The sequence below is a fragment of the Peromyscus maniculatus genome, chromosome 23, assembly GCF_049852395.1.
Source record: "Peromyscus maniculatus bairdii isolate BWxNUB_F1_BW_parent chromosome 23, HU_Pman_BW_mat_3.1, whole genome shotgun sequence".
In the NCBI taxonomy this organism is placed as follows: domain Eukaryota; kingdom Metazoa; phylum Chordata; class Mammalia; order Rodentia; family Cricetidae; genus Peromyscus; species Peromyscus maniculatus.
The window spans coordinates 39,756,676-39,767,336 of record NC_134874.1 but is presented as its reverse complement, the minus strand read 5'-3'; positions in this window follow the sequence as shown (position 1 = coordinate 39,767,336).

Here is a 10,661-nt window from a genome sequence, read left to right as displayed (position 1 = left end):
TTCCCACTAACAGTGGAGGAGTGTTTCCCTTGCTCCATATCCAACCCAACATAAGCTGTCTTCACTGTTTTTGATCTTAGCCATTCTGACAGGCATAAGGCGGTATCTCAGAATCATTTTGATTTGCATTTCCCTGATGAATAAGGATGTTGAGTATTTTCTTAAATGTCTTTCAACCATTTGAGCTTCCTCTGTTGAGAATTCTCTCTTTAGTTCTATAGCCCATTTCTCAATTATACTGTTAGGTATTTTGATGTCTAGTTTCTTGAGTTCTTTATATATTCTGGATATCAGCACTCTGTCAGATGTGGAGTTGTTGAAGATCTTTCCCCATTCTGTAGACTGTCGTTTTGCCCTATTGACCATGTCCTTTGCCATACAAGAGCTTCTCCGTTTCAGGAGGTCCCATTTATTAATTGTTTCTCTCAGTGTCTGTGCTACTGGTGTTATATTTAGGAAGTGATCTCCAGTGCCAATGTGTTCAAGACTACTTCCTACTTTCTCTTATATCAGGTTCAGAGTAACTGGATTTATGTTGAGGGCTTTGATGCATTTGGACTTAAGTTTTGTGCATGGTGACAGATACAGATCTATTTGCAGCTTTCTACACATTGATATCCAGTTATGCCACCACCATTTGTTGTAGATGCTTTCATTTTTCCATGGTACAGTTTTGGCTTCTTTGTAAAAAAAAAATCAAGTGTTCATACATGTGCAAATTAATGTCAGGGTCTTCAATTCAATTCCATTGGTCCACATGGTTTTGATGCAAGTACCAAGCTGGTTTTATTACTGTAGCTCTATAGGAGAGCTTAAAGTCAGGGATTGTGATGACTCCAGAGGTTGCTTTATTTTACAGGATTCTTTTAGCTATCCTAGTTTTTTGTTTTCTTTTGTTTTTCCATATGAAGTTGAATATTGTTCTTTCCAAGCCTGTGGAGAATTGTGTTGGGATTTTGATGAGGATTGCATTGAACATGTAGATTGCTTTTGTTGGTAAGATTGCCATTTTTACTATGTTAATCCTACCTATCCATGAGTATGGCAGATCCTTTCATTTTCTGATATCTTCTTCAGTTTCTCTCTTCAGAGACTTAAAGTTCTTGTCATACAGATCTTTTACTTGCTTAGAGTTACTGCAAGGTATTTTATATTATTTGTGGCTATTGTAAATGGTGATGTTTCTCTTATTTCTTTTTCAGCCCATTTGTCATTTGTATATAGGAAGGCTACAGATTTTTTTTGAGTTAATCTTGTATTCTGCCATGTTCTGAAGGTGTTTATCAGCTGTAAGTGTACCTTGGTCCAATTGTTTAGGTCACTTATGTATACTATCTGCAAATAGTTAAAGTTTGAATTCTTCCTTTCCAATTTGTATCCTCTTGATCTCCTTTTATTGTCTTATTGCTCTAGCTAGAACTTCAAGTACTATATTGAATAAATACTTGGAGAGTGCCCAGCCTTGTCTTGTTCCCGATTTTAGAGGAATCGCTTTGAGTTTCTCTCCATTTAATTTGATGTTGGCTGTTGGCTTGCTGTAAATTGCCTTTATTATGTTTAGGCATGTTCTCTGTATTCCTGAACTCTCCAAAAATTTAAGGGATGTTGGATTTTGTGAAAGGCCTTTTCAGCATCTATTGAAATGATCATGTTTGTTTTTTCATTCAGTTTGTTTATATGGTGTATTACATTGACAAACAAACTTGAATCTCTGAGATGAAGTCTACTTGATCATGGTGGATAATTTTTTGATGTGTACTTGGAGTCTGTTTGCCAATATTTTATTGAGTATTTTTGCATCAGTGTTCATGAGGGAAATTGGTCTGTATTTCTCTTTCTTTGTTGCATCTTTCTTTGGTCTGGGAATCAGAATAACTATAACCTTGTAAAGGAGTTTGGTAACGTTCCTTCTGTTTCTATTGTGTGGAAGAATTTGAAGAGTATTGGTATTAATTCTTCTTTGCAAATCTGGTATAATTCTGTATTTCAACCGTCTGGTCCTGGGCTGTTTTTAGTTCAGAGATTTTTAATGACTTTGTATTTCCATAGGGATTATTGGTCTATTTAAATAGTTTATCTGGTATTGATTTAACTTAATTAGGTGGTACCTATCCAGAAAATTGTCCACTTCTTTTAGATTTTATAATTTTGAGGAGTACAGGTTTTTGAAGTATGCCCTGATGATTCTCTGGACTTACTTGTTGTCGGTTCTTATGTCTGATTTTGTTAATTTGGATGCTCTCTTTCTGTCTTTTGGTTAGTTTGGATAAGGGCTTATCTATCTTGTTGATTTTCTCAAAGAACCAACTCTTTGTTTCATTGATTCTTTGTATTGTTCTATTTGTTTCTATTTTATTCATTTCAGCTATCGATTTGATTATTCCCATTTATTCCTTCTGGGTGACTTTGCTTCTTCTTGTTTTAGAGCTTTCAAGTGTGCTGTTAATTCACTAGTGTGAGATTTCTCCATCTTCTTTATGTGGGCATTTAGTGTTATGAATTTTTCTCTTAGCACTGCTTTGATATTTTGGGTATGTAGGATATTCGTTTTCGTTGATCTCTAGAGAGTCTTTAATTTCTTTCTTTATTTCTTCCTTGACCAAGTGGTGACGCAGTTGAGCACTATTTAGTTTCCATGAGATTGTAGGCTTTCTGTAATTTTTGTTGTTGTTGACATCTACTTTAAACCATGGTGATCTGATAGACTACAGGAGGTTAATACAATTTTTTGTATCTGTTGAGATTTGCTTTGTGGCCAAGGATGTGGTCGATTTTAGAGAAGGTTCCATGGGGTGCTGAAAAGAAGGTATGTTCTTTTTTTGTTAGGGTGGAATGCTCTGTAGAGATCCATTAAGTCCATTTGAGTCATAACATCAGTTAAGTCTTTTGTTTCTCTGTTAAATTTGATATGGCAGATCTGTCCAGTGGTGAAAGTGGGGTGTTGAAGTCTCCCACTGTTGATGTGTGGAGTTTGATGTGTAATTTAAGCTTTATTAATGTTTCATTTACACATGTGGGTGCCCTTGTGTTTGGAGCATAAATGTTCAGAATTGAAAATTCATCTTGGTAGATCCATCCTGTGATGAGTATGAGTAATGTCCTTCTCTATCTCTTTTGATTGATTTTAGTTTGAAGTCTATTTTGTTAAATATTAGGATAGCTACACCAGCTTGCTTCTTGATATCATTTGATTTGAAAGACTTTTCTCAACCTTTCACACAGAGGTAGTATCTATCTTGGATGTTGAGGTATGTTTCTTGTATGCAGCAGAAAGATGTGTCCTGCTTTCGCATCCATTCTGGAAGCCTGTGTCTTTTTAAAGGTGATTAAGTCCATTGATATTAAGGGATATTAATGACCAGTGATTGTAGAAGAATTACTAAACAGTCTTATGAAATAAGAAACACAGCCAATACAGAGTTAAAAGCCCAAGAGTTCAGAGCACTAGCCAAGACTACCTTAGCTTACCACTCACTGCCATCAATTCCCCTGACAGATAATTTCTTCCATTCTGACTTGTCTTTTTATTGCCTTTCTGTTCTGCCTTCTCATTGGCTCTAAACACAACCACATGACTTTCTCATTACTGCCTGTCTATACAGACCTCCTGGCCTATATGGTTGGTACTGGGATTAAAGACTCGTGTCACCACACTTGGCTGTGTCCTTGACCACACAGAGGCTCTGCCTGCCATATGATTGGATTAAGGGCATGGGCTACCCCCTACTGATATCTGTTCCTGGCTCACTAATGACCTCTGAACTCTAGGCAAATTTTAATTATTAACATACAAATAAAATTACATTTCAGCACAATTAAAATATCACCACATCTCCCCAAATTATTCTAATAAAAAGAAAAAAGGAAAAAAGTTATGACTAATATAAGAAAAACTATATATATAAATATAATAACTATATAAAATATATATAAGCAATAAATACCTAAACAATGTCTAGTCCATTTGCATTTGACAAAATCAGAGAAAATACTCCATTATCGATCCTCTTTTAGTAAGTCCAAAAAGTACCTGATTTACTTTCTATCCTAACTTATATTGCTAACAGAGCTATCTTATAATGTCTTTCAAATTTTTAGAGTTACACCTCTTTAGTGAGTTTCTTTTCTGAAATTTTTAACAAGGAAAACTATAACTATATATTCTTCAACTCACTATAACTAAAACTATCTAATCTTCATCTCCCTCAGAGACCCAAGAAGGATAATATTACATAAAAAAACAGGAAATGCATGGAAACGGCTTCCATAAGATGTGAGTTGATATAAACAGCCAGCTGCCTGGACAATCACCCAAGGCTTCTCTGCAAGATTTGGGCATCATCTTAATTCCTATAGGCTTGGCATTTCTGAAAGATTCATTTGTGAAATGGGATGTACACAAGGCATACAGTTTGACCTCACATTCGGTGAGAGCAGTCCATGTACCAGAAACACCTGAATTCCACTAGTGTCCTGTCATGTCAGGACTTTAAATTTTGGAAATTATTGATGTTTTTGGAAGTCAGCTGTTCATTCTTCTTGGCTTGTGGGAGGCTTAATTTTGGCATTCCATTCTTACTGCATCCCATTCTTCTCAGCTTGTGGGTAGCTTCATCTCTTTTATTAAATGCCAGTCTACCATTGAGAAGTTAGACTCCATCAGCTTAGTTACTTGTTCTAGAATAGCTGTTTCAGCTGCTGATCTACTGCACATCAAAAAAACATTGGTCCACTGCCTATTCAGCTGCCTTTGAAGAAAGGGGCACTGTACCTTTTCCGGATTGCAACGACCACTTCAGGGATGGTGCAATATTGTCCTGGCCTCACAGAATGCCTGTTGCTAAAGGCACAACCATACTTGTCTTGGCAAGAATCAGTAGTCCATTGTTTCATGTCCTGTCTGACCATTATGTCCTGTTTGTCAGCAGTCGATTCTGGGACACTTTGTTGTCAAGTGGCTAACTTTTACCACAATGAAAGTTAACTCCATATGCAATTTCTTCAGTGTCCCTGTCTTCTTTGAAGTAGATTGGTGCTGCCAGAAGCTGACATGTCTCATAATCATAAAAAAAATAAAAATTTCTAAGTTATTAAAACATTTTAAATGCCATATTCTGTAGATCTCTGAAATGTTTGAAGATGACCTGTCTATCTAAAATATATCTGTTTGACCTTGAAAACATAACTAATATGACTATGAGTTTGATTGCAATGTCTATTAACTTTCATTTCTTTATATCCTAGTAGTTGGTAATAATAACATTCAAAGATTAGCAAATTGCATTACATTGTTAAATAACTGTATACATACAATATCTTGAACAAGATTATAAATATGCACACAGCATTTTCTAACAATCTCCATCTCAATGTATATAATTTGTATACAATATACAAAAATCCAATCCAATGTAAACTATTTAAAACTAGTATTATCTTCTAAAAGTAGATTCAGTAATCTATCTTTTTATCTATATTGTATCTATATCTTCTCCTTACTATTCAGAGTAGACTCAATAATCTACCTTGTATTCTATCATTTCAATGTATCTTCTTTTTTTGAACAAGAACCTTAAATCTATCTCCTTTGCTTAGCCCTTTTCCTAACAACAACTTGTAAAGAACCCTCCTAAACAGTAAAAATAATCCCAGACCCAAAACCCATTGAAAGACCAAAAACACCCACCCCACACCTCTTTGGGAATGTGGGCATCATTTTCTTAAAATTACTTCCTGCTGGTTATGAGTGAAGGCATCTTTATTCTGAAAAGAAAATTTTTGAGTTAATTCTTAAATTCTAGGAAAGGTAGCTATAGCATTTGTTGTCCAGTCTCTGCATAATGCCAAAGTTCAGGGCTTATCTCAAGTTCTTGTTCATGTAGTCTGTGAAGCTGGATCATCTCAGCTAGCCATCTCAAAATTGCTCTGAGCACTTTGTAGTTCAAAGCTGATCTGTAGGTGATGTTTGTCAGTTTAGTGGTATTATTATTGTCCACGTGGAATTGTTGCTATGGGGCCCCATTATCTTTCTGGAGAGTTCAAATTTGAGGTTAAACTTAGTCGTGATTTCCTGCAGAAAACTGATATAGACTGGAACACAAAGACATATATAGGCACCTAATTGAAGCCTTTTTTCTAGAATTAGAACTCTATAGAAAGTGCTATACTTATAGATTTCATTTCACCTGTGCAAAAAAACCAAACATGTTAGGCATAACTACACATTGGTTCCATTCTATTACTTCATAGAACCTAAGTGGCTAAGTTGAATATAGCAGCTAGCTTCTAATCTGAGTATTTCCACACACTTTAATGTTAATCTTCAGAACAAAAGAGCAAGTTTTGAAAACAATTACATTTACTGAGTATAACAGGGGTCGGCACTTTTATTATCTTGACAAAGGTTATAAGTGAGTCTATATTTGTGTCTCCTAATGGCTATGTTAAGCCTCTAAACTTTAATACCTGTGAATTTTTATTAAAAATTTGTAATTTTATGAGGTTATCGGTGTAAATAAGGTCATTATTGTTGGAGGTGATGTGACTGGAAAAACCGATGTCCAAGATGGGGAACATGGAAGCCAGATCTGCTGAGACTTCATAATCTGATTCTCACACAAATCTAGTTTATTTTATTTGGAGGGTCATAGTATATATAGGGTCAAGGAAACCTTCAGCTTGAATTTCTCTGTTTCAGGTTTATGTGAGAATGTGGCGATATATTGTTTCCCCCAGTATATTGTATCTCCCAGTAAAATTTATCTAAGGATCAGAGGAAACAGCTAGCCACTATATTAGCATAGAAATCAGGCAATGATAGCACACACCTTTAATCCTATCATTTGGGAAGCAGGGATCTGTCTGGATTTCTGTGAGTTAAAGGCCACACTGGGAACAGAGCCAGGCATGGTGATACATGCCTTTAATCCCAGCATTATCCATTGAGGTCTTGAGGTCTGTATAGACAGACAGGAAGTGACAGAGTTGGACAGGAAGAAGAAATGATGTAGCTGGGCTCAGAGAGCAAGTAAAAGAATTGAGAAGAAAGGCATTCAGGTGTGGGCAGACAGGAAGTAGCTTGCTTTGGAAGCTGTAGAATTGGTAAGGTGAGGATAGCTGTGGCTTTTCCTATTCCTCTGATCTCTCTCAGGCTTTATCCCCAATTTCTGGCTCTTGGTTTTGTCTTTAATGAGACCATTTAGCAATTTTTCTACAATTGGTGCTCCAATGATTGTGGCAAGAATTCAATAAAAACCTACTTGTGGCCTTACAGGTCCCTGGCTCAGGCCTGAGCTGCATGGCTCATTCCAAACCTGCACACAGCTGGATCTCCACTCTACCTTGGCTGGAGGAGTTTTTTTACTTTTTTTCTCCTGGCGGGTGTGAGCTCTCTCTGGATTCTCATCTCAGACTGCCATCACACTACATAGCTGCTTTGAAATTCCCTCAGATTTCTACTGTTCTATGCAGTCAACAGTCTTGGTAAGTCAATAGAGATATGTTAAAGGGAGAAATTAGTTAAAAGAGAATTTTCCCATATTAAAAACTGTGAAACATTTTTACAATGGATGGAATTTAGTCTCTGTTTGATAAAACATTGGTCATTCTGAAAGTGGAACAATTAGATAAGAGGATAATTAGTGTTGATAGAATGTATGTAATATAAATTATGGATATCATTTGTTTGATATTTTTACTTTAGCATTAAAAAGTTGGCCAATTTGATTGCAAAGATAAAAGCTTTAGAAAAACCTGTAAAAATGAATTATAAAGTCAGACTCAGACAAAAGAAAATGAATTATCAAGTCAGACTCAGACAAAAGAATTTAAAGGTGAACCTATCTCAGGATTGAATTATATGGTAACAGAGAAAGAGCCTGTTTTCAAGCAACCAAACTTAATCTACCCAGTAACATTACAGGAACTTCCAAATGAGAAATGTGTATGAGCTAAGTGGACTCCAGCTTTTGAGACTGCAAGTAAAGCATTCAAGGGGGTAACTGGGCCATTAAAGGCAAGCAAGACCATCCAATTAAAAATTAACTTATACCACTAACAAGTGCTTTTCATTTAATCAGATATAACTTGCCAAAAGGGAAAACATCCAAAGTTAAGCTTGGAGAAGATTTTTTGGGTTTTGTTGTTGTTGTTGTTGTTGTTTGACGATTCCAGATGGACAATAATAATAATAACACTAAGATGCAAAAATACCCAAAGATCAGCTTTGGACTACAAACTCCTCAGGACAATTTTCAGATGGCAAGCTGAGGTGATCCAGCTTCACAGATTAATCAAGCAAGGATTTGATAGAAGCCCTGTACTTTTGCATTATGCAGAGGCTGGACAACATATGACAAAGCTACCTCTCCCAGGACTTGACAATTAATCCAAAACTTTTGTTTTCAGGATCCCCTAAAGATGTCATCACACCTATAGTGCAGGAAGCAATTTTGAGAACACAATGTCCATATTCCAAAGAGGTGGGGCAGGTAGTGTTTTGTCTTTCAGTGTGTTTTGGATAATTGTCATTGTCTAGAATGGTTGGTTACAAGTTGTTATTGTTATTGATCAGGAAAAATACTGAACAATGGAGGTTAGATGTAAGGTTCTTATTTTTAAAAAAAGTAAAAGAAAAAAGAGGATACAGATAAGAGGTAGACCAGTGAATCTACTCTGAAAAAAGTTATACAAATGATAGAATAAAGGTAAGATTATTGTATTTACTCCAAAAACAAAAAAGAGAGGGTATAGATATGATATAGATAAAAAGGTAGATTATTGAATCTACTTTTAAAACGTAACTACTAGTTTTAAATATTTTACATTGGATTAGATGTTTGTGTATATATACATATTATGTATATTGCTTCAAATCTGAGGTTGAATTTTGTAGATATGATGAGATAAAAAGGTAGATTATTGAATCTTATCTTAGAAAGCAACTACAAGTTTTATATATTTTACATTGGATTGGATTTTTGTATATCCTATAAAAGTTATGTATATTGATGCCAATTTGAGATTGATATATTGTACATATATTTCTAACCTTCTTGAGGATATTGTAACTATACAGTTCATTTAACAATGTAATGCAATTTGATAATACTTGAAAGTTATTATTACCAATGATTGGGATATAAAGAAATGAAAGTTAGTAGTTAGATGTTACAATTGAGCTTGTAGTCATATTTGGTATGTTTTCATGGTCAAAAAGAGATGTATATTCAATAGGCAGGTCATCTTCAAACCCTTAAGAGATCTACATAATATGGTATTTAAAATAATTTTATAACATGGATTTTTTTCTTTTTTATGATAATGAGACATATCTGCTCCTGGCAGCACCGACTACTTTAGAGAAGATATGGGCATTGAAGAACCTCCACATGGAGTTTACTTTCACTGTGGCAAAAGTTAACAGCTAAGCAAGAAAGCGCCCTCACATTGATTGCTGACAGCAATTCAATATGAAAAAGCAGGACACAAAACAAAGGACAGCCAATCCTTATGAAGACATGTGTGGTTGCACTTTTCGCAACAGGTGTCCTCAGAGATCAGAGCAATATGGCACCATCGCTGAAGTGGCTTTGCAATCCAGAAAAGGAGCAGTGTCCCTTTCTTCCAAGGCAGCTGAACAGGCAGTGGGCAGATGGATCCTGGTGTATAGTGGAACAGTAGCTGGAACAGTTATTCTTGTAAGAATCTATGCTGATGAAGTCTGGCCTCTCAATGGTAGACTGGCATTTAATAAAGGAGATGAAGCCACCCACAATTTGAAAAGAACAGTAAGCCAAATTCCAAAAATACCTGCAATTACCAGTATTTAAAATCCTGAATCATGACAGGACACTGGCAGAATTCATGTTTATCTGGTACATGGAACACTTGCACTGATTGTATGATCAAGTTGTAAGCACTGCGTACATCTTGCTTCACAAATGAGTCTGTCAGATATTCTAAGCCTGTTAGACAAATATGATGCCACATTATTGCAGAGAGACCTCAGGTGACTGTCTAGGAAGCTGGCTGTTTCTGTCATAACTCACATTTTTGGGGAGTCACTTGTTTGCACTTCCTGTTTTACTAGGTAATATTTCCTTCTCAGGTCTCTGAGAGAGTTGAAGATTGGATAGTTTTAGGAACAGTTTTCCTTGATAACAATTTCACAAAAGAAACTCAATATGAGATGTAAAATGTGTGAGTTTGAAAGACATAAAAGATATTTTCTGTTGGTAATATAAGTTAGGATGGAAAGTAATTTGAGCATTTTGGGCTCACTAAAATAGGATAGATAATGAAGTTTCTCTCTGAATTTGTAAAATGGAAATGGACTAGGCATTGTTAATGTATTTATTGCTTGTATATATTGTATACAGATATTGTTGTTATTGTATAGTTATTCTTATATTAGATATAAATTTTTTATTTTTTTATTTTTTATTAGACAAGAAAAGGGGGAAAGGGTGATATATTGTGGCCCTCAATGTGTTGCATTCTTATTTTTATTTTATTGTCTGATATTTGGGATTTTATATTATCACTAGGACTTATCATCTCTTCTTCAGATCTGTCACATGTATGTTTAACTTACAATTCACATCAGTATGATAGAAATCAAAACACCTTGCATTTTCATTAGATTCAGGAGAAAAATGTGG